Raw genomic sequence first — 15413 nt, 5'->3', positions numbered from 1 at the left:
ATAAAGAGATTTTGAATCCAATTTTTCCATGTTTCAAAGTTAGTGTTCATAGATTCAAAACTGCCATAAATCCTCTGCAGTACTCAATCGTCGGGGAAGATTACACTACGCCATTTGGAATAAGGGAAAAATTACCCATTATCAGATTATACTACAACCATTTAGCAATATCATATTATACTGCAGCGGCTGGCAATAGTGAAAGATAACCGAGTGTCTTTCCATGGAATGTCGTTATTATAATAGAGCAAATGTTCAGAAATTTTACAACCATAAATATCTAATCTAGTTTTCACCGGTGATACAGAAGAAGGCTTTGAACCCCTTTCCCTGTAGAAGGATTTTGCATATGTGAGAAGCAAAATCCTGAGCATAGCCGCCAACGCTCTCAATCATTACTTCGTTCATTCAGTTTTGAAGTAAAATGATTGATAAACGACTCCAACTCCTTCCACGACGATCCTCCCTATGCCACGGCCCTCTCGGCGGCCAATCTAAGTTCCTTGGCCCTCCTCCGCATTTCCACTCCCTCTCCATCTTCTCCCATCACTCGCCCAATCGCCTGCTCCACCTCCTCCGCCATCACCAACTCAGTCTCATCCGCCTTCGTCCACTTCCACGCCCACCTTCAGCTCCCTGGCCACCAGAATCGAGTTCGCAAATTGGTCGGAATGCAGAGGCCAAGCCACCATGGGAACCCCAGCGCTGATGCTTTCCAACGTCGAATTCCATCCACAGTGCGTTACAAACCCTCCCGTGGCCTTATGCGCTAGGATATCAAGTTGGGGAGCCCAGTTTCTCACCAAAAACCCGTGTCCAGCAATTCTACGCTCATACCCTTCCGGAAGCAGCTCGCTAATCCAATCCATCCGCGCTTCATCCGACGCCGTGAAACGGGCGCTGTCCGTGACCCTAACAACCCAAAGAAACGACCGCTGAGTCGCCTCCAACCCTCGAGCCAATTCTTGAAGTTGTTGTCGAGTTAAAGAAGACGCTGAACCGAAAGAAACATAAACAATGTTGGGTATTTTTCAATGGGGAAATACCAAAACCAAACAAACATTAACACCACAGAGGCAATGCTCTGTTTCCACTGTTCCAGGATCTCTTGTGCACAGGGAAGCCTTAAAAAAAATTACTGAGGAACAGAGTATTTCACCACAAAAACATTTCTATTCATTAACATATATGCCTGATACATATTCATCCTCTTTGCTGAGAGGGATTCACCACAAAAATACATTCAACAGAAAAAAGAAATTTACTCTGTTTTCACCTGAGAATTCACTGAGCTGGGTTTACTGCTGTAAATCCCCTTTTACATTCACTGCAGTGAAAAACACTTTACTACTGTAATAAAAATTTACATATGCATACAAATGCGCTCCACCATTTTCTTTATGCACTGCTGTGCAAAACCACACATGGTTTTTCGCTACTCCTCCGTTCTACGATGGCCAACACATAAAAAAAATTACATCACAAAAAAAACTCACACCCCTGTTCTTGTTTTTCTACACACTGCTGTGTGTTTCCCCTTTTTCAAAATACAAAGAGCAAAACTCGAGCATATATGCTTTGCTCGCTATTTAAAACATAATACATGATTTTCCTTTTTACTGCACCATCGTTTTACGATGCTCCACACAAAAACATTACAATCCATGTGCCAAACAAAACAAAAATACAGAGCACATTTTACACTGCTCCTTCGTCCCTTTTACAATGATCAACACACAAGCCCTTTTCATTTTTCTTGCTATATATATGAAAACTAAAGCAAAAACATATATGTGAAAACAAAACTACATTTTACGTGCCGTAAATAAAAGAACATAAATATCTACCTACTTTCTACGACACCATTTATCTTGTGTTTAATTCTTTTGCAGAAGGGACATGCGGTCAACGAAGCTTGACTTTTACTCCACGCAAATATTAAATGTTGCCCGTATGCAGGTTTGGAGCAATCGACGGTGGAGGATGAAGAAGCAAATCGGACGGCGGAGATTGATATCGGAAGGCAGTTTAATGCTGAGCTTTACCTCCCGATATGTCAGAGATGCTGACGTCAGGTGAGAGCCACATGTCTTCACCAAATCGCATCGGAGCCAAGAATACGGAAACTGCTTTTCGCTGGATGGTGGTGCGATATGCTCTGGGCGGTTTTGTGGTTTCGTTCGGTGGTTTTTGGGTTGTTGCCGTATTGTCCACGTCTACCTGCACGGTGTTGCGACCTGCAGTTGGAATTACCATTCCAACACTCCCCTTTAATTTCAACTGCTGGGCATTCAGTTATACCCAAACACTTCCTCACATCGAGGGATTCACCAACTGCTGTTACAAAGACATCTTCCTCACATAGAGGGATTCACCAACTGCTTCTGATGCAGTTCACAAACAAACAAAGTTGTCTTCCTCTTAATAGAGGGATTAACCTGAAACTGTGCTTAAGAGCACCTTCCTCATGACAGAGGGGTTCACCATAACAATGTGCTGAAGAGCACCTTCCTCATGACAGAGAGATTCACCTGTGACTATGTTGAAAAGCAGCATCCTCTTGATAGAGGGATTTACCACACTATGCTGAAAAACATCTTCCTCTTGACTGAGGGATTCACCATGACACTGTGCTGAAAAGCACCTTCCTCTTTAATAGAGGGTTTCACCAAATGACTGTGCTGAAAAGCACCTTCCTCATTAACAGAGGGATTACAAACAGACACTGCTTTACATGCAGTTCCAAAACAAACAATCATTGCACTGCTGTGTGTGCAAACTCATTACATTGTTCTTTTATGCTGCTGCATATTCTCTGCTGCACTGTTGTGCCATCTTCTTTGCTGCGTCTACCCCACACTGGTGTGTCTACACTTGCATTGCTTGTGCACTTTTCAAAGACAAAATACTCTGTCTTTTCTGGAACAATTACACTATCCCAATTTACAAATTTACACTGTTGTGTGTAAACATTTCTTACACTCACTGCTGTTGCATATATTGCATTTCAATTCAATGAACAACAAATTCATTACATTTACCATTACTGCTGTAAGGAAAATTTCTTTTGCATGTGCTGTTGTTCAAAACTTCTTGTTGCTGCATTGCCTCTGCAATTTGCACTGTCGCTGCCTTTTGTTTCATCATACTGTTGTGCCCATACTCTTGGCACTTCATTCTCCACACAAAAATGACACGGGCTGTTACTTTTTACACCCTTACTTCACATAATCTTCAGTTTCATTTTTTTTAATTACACAATGCACTGCTCTGCAATTCCTTTCGTTTTTCTGCTGCCATACACATTCTCATTCATCCATGTGCATTAAAAATCTGTTGTCCCTGTTTTTCTTTATGCATTTCTTTGCATGTTGCATTGCATATGAAGAAAAAAACATTACATTTTTTTTACCGCTGTGTAACAAAAATTTCATTGCATTCTCAGCCACTGGGCATTTACGCTCTGCTGCATTTTGCCTTCTTCTCATTTTCTTCTCACTGCTTTTCATTTTCATTCCCAATACAAAACATTTTATCTGTTGTGCATTACACTCATTCTGCTGTGAGTATATTCTCTCACATTACATAAAAGGAAAACCACATTCCATTGCTATGCATTTCAATGCATGTGCACCATAAAAAAATTCAAGTTGTTGTTTTATGTTTTGTCCTCCCACTGCTGTGAGGGTCTCCATGCTTTGCATTTTTCTCTTATCTCGCTGCTTCTCTTTACATTTCAGCGCTGCCATCTTTTCTTCTTTATGCATTTCTGTGCATATTGCATAAAAACAAAGCAAAAACATTGCTGATTTCATCACTGCTGCATATTACCTTTCAGAGGGATTAACAAAGATTTCATTTGCAACTGCTGCGCTGCAATACATCCTCCATCAACAAATGACTGTTAATACAGTTCAGCAAACAAAAAAAAAAAATTCAAGCTCCCCTTTAGTGTATGCTTTATCTTCTTTCAGCAGACTCTTCTCAAAATAAATTTAGATCCACTGGGGAGTTCAAGGGGCTTTCAGATTGCCTTTCCTTCCTTCTCCATACTTGTGTAACTTTCTTCTTTTGCATGGGTCTAGCTTGCATAGGAGCCCATGTTAAGTTACATTCACGTGCCATATGCCCAATGTTATGACACTTGAAACATTCAACATTTTTCATGAATAACATTTCATGATTTCTTCTAAAATTGTTTCTTGGAGATTGTCGTAGACCACAACATCTATCTCCATGAAATGCTCTACAGTCTTTTGCCATATGACCAAAGTTTGAGCAAGCATAACAATAACCATAAAATGAACTTTGGTACCTGGGAGATGGAGGTTTCCTTGATGTACTTCTGAAGCCTTGCTGCCTTGAGATCCTTTGATGATAACCATTGCCTCTTGCCTCTTTGACATCAGCTACATTTCTTCTTGGAGCTGGTTTTCTACTTGGAGCAGGATCTCTTCTATTGCAGCCTTCATTTTTCTCCTTGCCTTTGCTGGAACTAGGAGCATCACCATCTCTTTCTGGCTTCTTCACATCTCCTTTGCTTAGAGCATCTTCATTCTTGTTTGAGGGTTCACCTACATACCCAAGTCCTGATTTATCAAATGGAGATCTGTGATAGCTGAGCATGTCATCCAAAGCTTGAGAGCTCTTCATGATCTTGTTCATCCCTTCAACCTTCTTCCTGAGGAGGACAATCTCTTCTTCTAACTTTTCACATTCATTATTTTTCTTTGCTAGTTGTCCCTCAGTTTCTTCCTTGCTACGAGTAGCTTCAGCTGCTACTATTTTGAAGGAGATAATATCTGTCTTCATTTTGGAGATTTCTTCTTGACTGCTCTCCATTTTCTTTTCAGCTCCTTGTGCCTGCTTCCTGGCTTCTTGTAGTTCAGACTTAAGGGAGGAGACCTCTACCTTGTACTGTCCAATCTCTTCTACAAGCTTATTCACTCTCATGTGCCTTTGTTCAAGTTGACTTGTCAAGGCATATTCCTGCTTCTTTGCTTCATTCAGCTGATTTGTCATAGACATGACTTCTTCATGATGTTTCCTCTTGCATTGATCAAGCTCCTTCTTGAGCTTGGCAAGCTCTTCATCCCTTTCTCTTACTTGAAGCTTGATGAGGTCAACCTTCTCACTTTCAGCTTCTATAATGGGTTCTTCTTTACTCATTGTCATGGTCAGTGCTCCCTTTGCATGAAGGTCATGCAGTCTGTCCCATATATCCTTTGCTGATGTATATTTTCCTAGATTCTTCTTTACAGAATCAGGGAGTCCATCCAAGATAGTCTTTGCTGCTTGTGCATCATACTCCATGGATTCTTTATCCATCTTGCTGTCATCAATCACTGACTCCCAGACTTCAATCCCCTCAAACAATAGGAAAGCCCTCATCTTTATTTCCCATACATCAAAGTTTCCATCAAACTTTGGGGTTTCAAATAAAATGTATTCTAATGGATTGCCTTCTAGTTTAGTAGAGAAGGGAGACACATTTTTAGCAGGCTTGGAGGCTTTCTTCTTTGACCTTGCCATTCTTAACTACACTCCAAAATACTTGACTGTGTTTTTCTTTAAATCACTGACTGTTCCTTCAACAGTAACACAAAAACTTGAAAAATACCTGAATCCCTTTGGCTGAAACTACACACTGCTGGAGAAACTTTCTTTGCTGCAACAAGAATCTTTCCTTCAGCTTCTTTGACACTTTTAAAGAGCCTGAACCAGCTCTGTCACCATCAAAGAGCCTGGACTGGCTCTGATACCACTGTTGGGTATTTTTCAATGGGGAAATACCAAAACCAAACAAACATTAACATCACAGAGGCAATGCTCTGTTTCCACTGTTCCAGGATCTCTTGTGCACAGGGAAGCCTTAAAAAAAATTACTGAGGAACAGAGTATTTCACCACAAAAACATTTCTATTCATTAACATATATACCTGATACATATTCATCCTCTTTGCTGAGAGGGATTCACCACAAAAATACATTCAAAAGAAAAAAACATTTACTCTGTTTTCACCTGAGAATTCACTGAGCTGGGTTTACTGCTGTAAATCCCCTTTTACATTCACTGCAGTGAAAAACACTTTACTGCTGTAATAAAAATTTACATATGCATACAAATGCGCTCCACCATTTTCTTTATGCACTGCTGTGCAAAACCACACATGGTTTTTCGCTACTCCTCCGTTCTACGATGGCCAACACATAAAAAAAATTACATCACAAAAAAAACTCACACCCCTGTTCTTGTTTTTTTACACACTGCTGTGTGTTTCCCCTTTTTCAAAATACAAAGAGCAAAACTCGAGCATATATGCTTTGGTCGCTATTTAAAACATAATACATGATTTTCCTTTTTACTGCACCATCATAAAACGATGCTCCACACAAAAACATTACAATCCATGTGCCAAACAAAACAAAAATACAGAGCACATTTTACACTGCTCCTTCGTCCGTTTTACAATGATCGACACACCGTTTTACAATGATCGACACACAAGCGCTTTTTATTTTTCTTGCTATATATATGAAAACTAAAGCAAAAACATATATGTGAAAACAAAACTACATTTTACGTGCCGTAAATAAAAGAACATAAATATCTACCTACTTTCTATGACACCATTAATGAAGCTTGACTTTTACTCCACGCAAATATTAAATGTTGACCATATGCAGGTTTGGAGCAATAGAAGCAAATCGGATGGCGGAGATTGATATCGGAAGGCAGTTTGATGCTGAGCTTTACCTCCCGATATGTCAGAGATGCTGACGTCAGGTGAGAGCCACATGTCTTCTCCAAATTGCATCGGAGCCAAGAATACGGAAACTGCTTTTCGCTGGATAGTGGTGCGATATGCTCTGGGCGGTTTTGTAGTTTCGTTCGGTGGTTTTTGGGTTGCTGCCGTATTGTCCACGTCCGCCTGCACGGTGTTGCGACCTGCAGTTGGAATTACCATTCCAACAAACAACCGAAGCCGGATGTTGGGTGTCCAACCATTTCAAGCAACTTTCAACATCCGAACTAGTACCATCCTTCGTACCAATCCACACAGATTGAGGAAGAAGATGACCGATGGCCCACAGCGGCTTCTCACAGTAATCTTCCCGCATGAATTGGGATTCCAGAGATCGGAAACTGTTGATAAGATGCCCTGCCGCGAGGTGTAGATAGTCTGGCTGCCGAGATTTGAAATCAAGCTATCTCTGTGGAAGGCACCTTTTCTGGGACACAACGCAATCCGGATGTCCGCGCCCCGCTTCTTTCATAGCGTAGAAATAGGCGCTGAAGCAATTGTGAAAGTAGGCCGGGGCGCCATACTTGGCAGCCACGGTCTGAGCCCACCCGAGCGACGGGTCGTGCACAATCACAACTCTATTCGGACCCAGACTGCTTATCAGATCTTCGAAAGGCTCCCTGAGATTTTCCATGGCTTCTAAGAGAGGAATAAGATGCACTGGGAAAGTGTGCTCCTTGTTTTCAAGATCTGGCAGCTCTTCTGAGAAGGAGGGCATGGGTAATTCGTCGAAACGAATGAGGAAGTTCTGAGGATCCCATCCCCTAACGCGATGTAGAGCTTGATTGATATGGGTAGAAGTAGTGACAAACAGTACATTTAGACCTCGTGCAGCGAGGGCCCTTGAAAGGTGAAGCAACTGATTAAGGTGGCCCTGTGCTGGCGGTGGCAGTATCACCACCTGAATTTCATTTCTTCTTGCCAACAACGTCTCGGTGGAACCCATTAATGGCAGACCAACGATTTGCAGTAAATATAAGCTCTAAAAAGTCGTGTATTGTCGTTCGCGCAGAAGCTTGAAAACACGTTATCGAGCTGCGATGCTCGAGTCACCCCAACTAGAGAAAGATCCACGCAAATTCACGCTCAAATGGATGAAGGGGGCAGTATACTTATACCGTGAAATTACCCCAAGAGCCAAAAACAACGGGAATCCATTATCCATATTAAAAAAAAAAATTAACATTGCCTGCGTGATCTAATATAGGAATAGAACATTGCCTTAAAATTAGCAATCCAATAATCTTGGTAAAAGCAAATTTCATGATCGGAAAACAAAGCAGCAATCACGTACCTTCTCTATTGACGAGGAACCAGTGATTGCCAATTTCATGGCCGGGGTTGTTGTTGGTATCAGTAGTCTAACTGGAGTGAGGAATTGTTCCAAAAGTTATAGAAATTTTGGTCATATTTAGAGAAAATATTGTAATGATTTTTGTAAATCCAAGTTATAGTTGTTAAATTTTAATATTTTAAGTGTTTTAAAATGTTTTTATGGTACTGAATTCATTTCATTTCTGCTATCAAAAACACTATTCAAACATTACTTTTAAAAAGTTTTGAAATTTTTTACCCAAATTCCAATCACTTTTAAACATGTGAACAATTCCTCCACTTCAGTAGAGGCAAAGATTGTTGGTATGTATCGTAATATTTAACATTTTCATTTGTCATGTATTCCATTAAATAATGAAAATATTAGTCAACTGGATCCTCAACTCCTTGTTTGTATGTATCGTAATATTTAACCTTTTCATTTGTCATGTATTCCATTAAATAATGGAAATATTAGTCAAGTGGATCCTCAACTCCTTGTATGTGTGTATCGTAATATTTAACATTTTCATGTGTCATGTATTCCATTAAATAACGGAAATATTAGTCAAGTGGATCCTCAAACGATCTACACCTGAATGGGAGATGTGAACTTTTGACTGACAGATTGATCGACCAGTAGTTTTTTTTTTAAATAACATTTTGATGCAATGAATCTCAACGAAAAAATTTATGGTTTTGTTTCTCCAAATAATTTGTTGAAATTATTTATTTTTAAAGTGATTTGAAATTATTTATTTTTAAACTAATTTCAAACGGATTATAAATGTCTTAGAAGCCAAATATTCTATAATAAAATGTCATTCTGTCTCGAGCACCGCACCTGTTTAGCACCTTGTTCTTAAAATAAAAAAGAAAATCAATGGGGAAGAAAATGTGCAGTTACTTTGTACGAACTCTCATTTTCCATGAAGTGATTATTTAATACTAAAAAGGTGTGAAGCAAATTGAAGTATCATTTAAATTTGAGTGGCGTATTTAAACTTTAGTGGCGTATCTCCTTTAAGGAGAAGAAGCATTGTTATAAATTGTAATAATGTGTACCATACACGATGCATCATCATCTCGCCTTCACCTTTCAGCATGCCATTCATTTCTCAAACGACTCCCATTTCCTCGATGACTCCGCCATTCGACATGGATTTTTATATTGTTAAAGAACCGTAAATTTGTTTTTACGGTAGATGTATTATGCACCACAAAAGAAGAGGAATTTTTTATGGAAAAAAAAATTTATTATTTTAAAAGTTATAAACTCTTACTATACAGAAAGCTAATAAATTTGTAATTAAAATACATTTCAATTAATATAAAAATAAACTACATTCAAACTTAATATGTTTGCTATCATAATACTGAATCATGTAAAACCAATATTCGAAAAGCAAATTGAAATTTAATATGTTGCTGAATCATAAGACTGAATCATGTAAAACAATCTTCAAAAACAAATTGAGAGGGGACTAACATGTAAGTATTATTGTGTTTTGATAATATTCTCTCATGAAGAATGAGAGAATATGCAATAAGTTAGACGTTTTAAAGTTAAATGAAGGGTTACATGTCTCAAAGATCACAGAAACTAGAAACTTCCTCCCTACGCATCATATACTTTGGTTGGTTACGAAATTACAGTGCAAAAATTATGCCTCTATCTTAGCCCTCAGATCCCAACTTTTGCATCTATCATCAACATATAGAAGAAACCTTTTGCATCTATCATCAACATATACAAGAAACACCCATGACTGAGACCAAGTCGAAGGTTCCATGACCACAGTACACCCATCCTCACCATCTTTGAAGTATTATCATGACCACAGTACACCCATCCTCACCATCTTTGAAGTATTATCACTAGCTTGGGTTGATTTTGAATATTGTCTATCATTGCTCAAAAACAGGGGAAACTCCCAAAGTTTCACTGCTAAAGAAAGTTCCACTGCTAAATATTTAGTCGCAAATGCGTAGGGTATTGATGCTACTTATAGTGAAAACAATCCAAAGAAATCAAGTTTAATATTTTTTTTTCGCCCCGAGCACAAGCCTGGTAGTAACCCTACTTGTCGTGTATGATTTGTTGACCAAAAAAGAATAAAATTAGTTGCATTTCCTGACAAAAAATAATAGTTACAATGCTTTAAAAAAGGGTCATAAGTATTTACAATCATAAATATTTACAGGGAGGAAGCTCCCAATGTTTTGAGATGGAACCTGGTTACAAGGCAACGAAATAGGATTATGGAAAGGATATTGGCACACTCAATATCAAATCATGAATTTCAGTGAAATCATAACCATGAATTTCAGTGAGATCATAATCATGAATTTTATTCGAACTTAGTATGAAAATAAAGAGCAACCGTAGAAGAAACTTTCGTAGTCTATAGCCACTTTATCATTGCTTGCACAGTATGTGAAGGTGTTGGCAGTGAGAGGAATTCTTAATGTTGTATTTGATGATGAGCAACTTGGTATATGTGAAATATTGCAGTGTGTACAAGCTCATCCTCTACAACACCATCTTGGAAGAAGACAATAGAGAATCTGTTTACATCAATAATAATTTTATGGGATCACAAAAATAACTATTTTAGTGTATCTTAGCTTTGCGGCAATCAAAAAAAAATCTTAGAATCAGGTGTAATAACTTATTCCATATCAGGTGTAATAACGTATTCCATAACTCTTTTACACTGATGAAAAAACACTTCCATATCAGGTGTAATAACGTATTCCATAACTCTTTTACACTGATGAAAAAACACTTTTCTATACTGCTATCAATTGCATATCAATGTCGGCTCACTACATATGAAATTTAATGTCTCTCCAAAAATTACTAATTTTTATTATTATTAAGAAATCATATAATTAATAAATTATATAATTAATAATTATAATACATATAACTTTAGTTTAAATATATATATATATATAAATTAAAAATGACTTAAAAAAATAAATTTGAACTAAAATAACAAAGTAAATTAGACTTGGTGAAGTTATCTAGTTTTGAGCTCCATGTTTATGAGAACCTATGGTATTGACCCATGGTATTCATAGGTCATATATGTTAAACACTATGCTTAGAATTTTATGGTTAGTTTTGTTATAATGCAAATTAACATATATAACATGTTAGATTCTAAAATAAATTTTATAAATTATTTACGAAAATTTTAACCTTCTCACAATATTACTTGTTAATAATATGTGTAATAATTTTAAGGTAAATTTGCCAACTTATATGTAATAGATAATAGGTAATTTTATAATAGATAATATTAACTTTTTGACAAGATAACTTGCATATTTATTAGTTAAATATTTATTAGTTATAAGTTATTAACTTATCTTATTAATATTTCATGTTTTTTTCTTTTTACTTTGAATTATATATATATATATATATATATATATATATATATATATATATTCTTTGGGTGACTCAACCTGGAGAGCTAAGCGCCAAGTGGAGAGCACTGCAATGGCGACCAATCAGGTAAGCTTTTCTTTTTTTCCGACCAACCATTTCTCCTTGAACGTGCCTGTATATGATCCAATAGTTTTACATTGAGGTGGATTCTTGCATGTGACGCCTCCTGATCCATCGACACGCACTAGCTATTCTCCTCCTGCCCTACGCATTGCAGACACATTCTTTGGTTGATTGACACACTGTTATCTCGACGTGTCTTGCATTCAAGCTTTGAATCCATCCTGATACTTATTGTCCTAGCAATTGCATGAGGTTTGGCTCCATCTTTTCCCCCTGAGCTCCCTTGAGCGGGGATGAAGGGTCTGTGTTCTTTCTGTTTTCTTTGATGACTGGAGGATATTTCTCAGAAGCTAATCTGTCTCCCTAAGATCCCAGATTTTCATACATTCTCTGCTCATATCCTCATATTTGACTAGGAATCCCCAGAACTGCTCCAGTTTATTTTCTTCCATTTGCGACCCTGTGTCTCTATTTTCTTTATTTCAACATCGTTCCATAGTCTATAAAACCATTCGGGATTTTGGTCTGCTATTGGCTTCTGGTGTTGGTCCGCTAAAGTTTTTGTGGTTCTCTTCGCTCAGAGAATGCTCGGTGATAAAGGTTAGTGCTTTAAATATCCCCATGAATAATTCTGTTTTCTCATATAAGTTTTGGTCTAGATATTCTAGATATGTTTCAAATATATTGAGAAGAGAATTATAGTTTTTCTTCATTTTCACTTGGGAATTGCTCTATATTTGCTGCAAATATCATGTATCGCTGGTCCCCCCTATTTTCTCTGTATTTTTAGTTTGGCAATTCCATTTCCCAGAGGTTAACCCACTCTTCTACATAAATATCTCTCATGTTTTGGTCTGCTTCTTTTGGTTGTTTTTGGGTCTCCTTAAACAATCTTAAGAAATATTTTGTTATTACCAAACCATGTGCAGACCTTCGTTTTAAGATTGGTCCATGGTGGTGTATCTATGAATTTTGTTGCTGTGCATTGTTTGCCCGGACATATCCTCATGAAGTTTTTCTTCTGAACCGAGGTGTCCATTGGTTTTTCTAGTGCCGAACTTTCAGTTTGAAAATCTTTTCTGGCTAGTAGGTTGGCCATGACGTAATAGTCTTGAATATTTCCCCGTTTCTCATTCAATGAGTGCCACCATCAAATAGTTTCCTGCTTTCGTCTGACAACAAATGTTCCATTCTTCCACTTTTTGTCAGTAGGGGAAGGTTCTCGTGATTTGATATCCATTTCTTTTAAGGGTCCGTAGGCTGTCATTCTCATTTTCTTCTTGAATCCCTATATTTTCGTACCATGATGTACTATTGACCTGTGTCTCCGTATTGACCATTATCGGATTTTTTCCTTAACTTTCTACTTTTTATTAAATTTTGGATGTCCTTTGTTCTTCTGCCTATCTCCTTGGGATTTCCTTCTTTATCTCTTAGGGGTCTATGTCTACCTCTATCATGGACTTTCTTTCTGACACATCTACTACGTCGGCCATGGTTCGAGCCACCATGGACGCGGAGAAGACCTTTGCCACCTCAGCTCATAAATCTGATTGGAAACCTGCGCTGGAGGCTGAGATCATTCCCCTTTCCATTTTTGAACAGATTCCTTGTGGTGATGGTTCATATCAACCGCGTCATAAGCACTCTCGTCCTGTTAAAACTTCCCCTCCTCCCGAAGCTATCAACTTGGATGGACCCTTATTATTTTACAGATTGTCAGTTTACAAAAGAGGGCACTTGTAGGACGATGGCATTTTCCGACAATGGAAGATACTCAAATTCGATCCTGGATTGCAGCTAAATGGGCACCTCTCCTAGGATATTCCCCGACCATTGTTCACCTCATGAACAATTGGTACAGTTTTCATTTTCTTCGGGTTAGCAATTTGGAGACTATATTTTCTAAACCATGGGTGCGTGACAAGATTTTTTTAGCTTTACACAGATGGTTCATTGGTTTTAACCCCCTTCGATGCACCCCTCAAAATAATTATATATGGCTTAATCTGCCAGGCTTACCAATGGAATTATGGACTAAGGAATCGATGGAGAAAATTGGTAACGCTATTGGACGCTTTATAGATGTTGATCCTAAATGCATAGGGGCTAAGGACAAGAGGCTTGCTTGGATCCTTATTGAAAAGGATTACAGAGGTGGCTTCCTAGAGTTTATTGAAGTATGATGGGAGATGTCCAAAATTCAACAACGTCTGGAATTTTGGGGTGTCCTATTCAGATGTTCTTCTTGTCACAAGATGGGCCATATTTTTCCTCAATGTCCTCATCGCCTGGGTGGTAGAAATAAGATGAAGATCCATTCGGAAAACATTCTTGATTATTCTAAGGAGAAAGAAATAGTTAAAATGGAATGCTCTAAACATGTGGAGGCTTTTCGTGATCCTGTATTCCCTATTTAACATCTTTCAACGCCTCGGGGTATCTCTTTGGATCGGTCTTCTGGTCTTCCCCACACACACTCTTCGTCTGTGGACCCTATCCGTTAGAATAAATCCTTTTCGAAGTCGCGCCCTCGATCTTCCTTATTTCAAAATCCCAGTTTTTATCATATATTGATCCGCTTATCCATCAGCCGATATTCACTATCATCCCCTCGCCTCTAGAGCCGGATCCAGATTCTGTTATTCCCCATCCTCCATCTGTTCCCAAGCCATCTCGGGATTGTCCATCTACCTCCAACATTCAATATATCTCCTCATCTCCCCCATCTCCCCTGTCACACAACCCCCCTCCCCAAAGAATTCCATCTTCTCCCTCTCATTATCACAGAGCAGATCCTAAAGGTAAAGCTCCCTGTATTTCGAACGCCCCAAACAATTCCCCAGTATCCTCGCCCAATAATTCTTTCGACTGTGATTTAGATCTACTTCTTAAACGTGAATCCTTGAAACTTCAACCTCTTACCATTCATAAGCTGAATCGATCTCCTTCCCCTATAATTAGCCCAAATTCAGCTGGGAATATCACTATTCGGCGCAAAGAAAAATGGGGTAGTAGACATTTCAGGGGAAGGAGAGGTAGACAGGATGTGTCAATTCAGGACCTTTCCCTAGTTGACATTCCTATCTCTGAAATTTCTATTTATGGAATCTCTGACACAGGGCCTCTTAGAGCAAACGGGCCTACAAAAGTTCAAAAATGATTGACATTCTATCGATGAACATCTGGGGTCTTGGTGTTGGCCCCAAGTTTCTAGCCCTCAAAGATCTCTTTCTCTCCTCAAAATAAAAAATGTTCCTAATTCAAGAAACAATGCATGATAGTCAAGAATCTATTACATACTTTAGATGCATGTTTCCCTAATGGCACATGGTTGTGACAAATGCGGCAGGTTTGTCTGGAGGTCAGTCTGTCATATGGGATCCCAAATGGATCTCGGAGATAGCCTTTCAATGTTTTTTTGGTATCCTTATTCGTGCCTATTTCCGCGGTTCTCCAAGGCTTGTTCACATATTAAATGTATATGCTCCATATAAAGATCGAACTCCATTCTGGGATTTATTTCTCTCTTCAGAACTTCTTGAAATAGATTCCCTATTAGTTGGCGGAGATTTAAATTGTACTCTATGTAACGATGAAATATGGGGTAATGGCAGGAAAAATGACCCTGTGGGGGGTTTCATTGAAGACGCCATCATACAACATAATTTTGTAGATGTTCTGCCAACTAATTTTGGCCCCACGTGGGACAATGGGCAATTGAATGAATCCTTCCTGGCTAAGAGACTTGACATATTCCTCTTACATGA

The 15413-nt window shown here is 38.5% G+C and overlaps 1 pseudogene; it reads right to left on the bottom strand.

Moving 5' to 3' along the window:
• Positions 1–388: 388 nt before the first annotated feature.
• On the bottom strand, positions 389–7752 carry LOC149204329 (zeatin O-glucosyltransferase-like; annotated as a pseudogene).
• Positions 7753–15413: the final 7661 nt, after the last annotated feature.

The sequence above is a fragment of the Pinus tabuliformis genome, chromosome 1_2, assembly GCF_031772625.1.
Source record: "Pinus tabuliformis cultivar Carrire ecotype Pingquan chromosome 1_2, CPIR1, whole genome shotgun sequence".
NCBI classification, from domain to species: Eukaryota; Viridiplantae; Streptophyta; class Pinopsida; order Pinales; family Pinaceae; genus Pinus; species Pinus tabuliformis.
The sequence above is the reverse complement of the archived record's forward strand: the minus strand, read 5'-3'. Positions and strand labels throughout refer to the sequence as shown.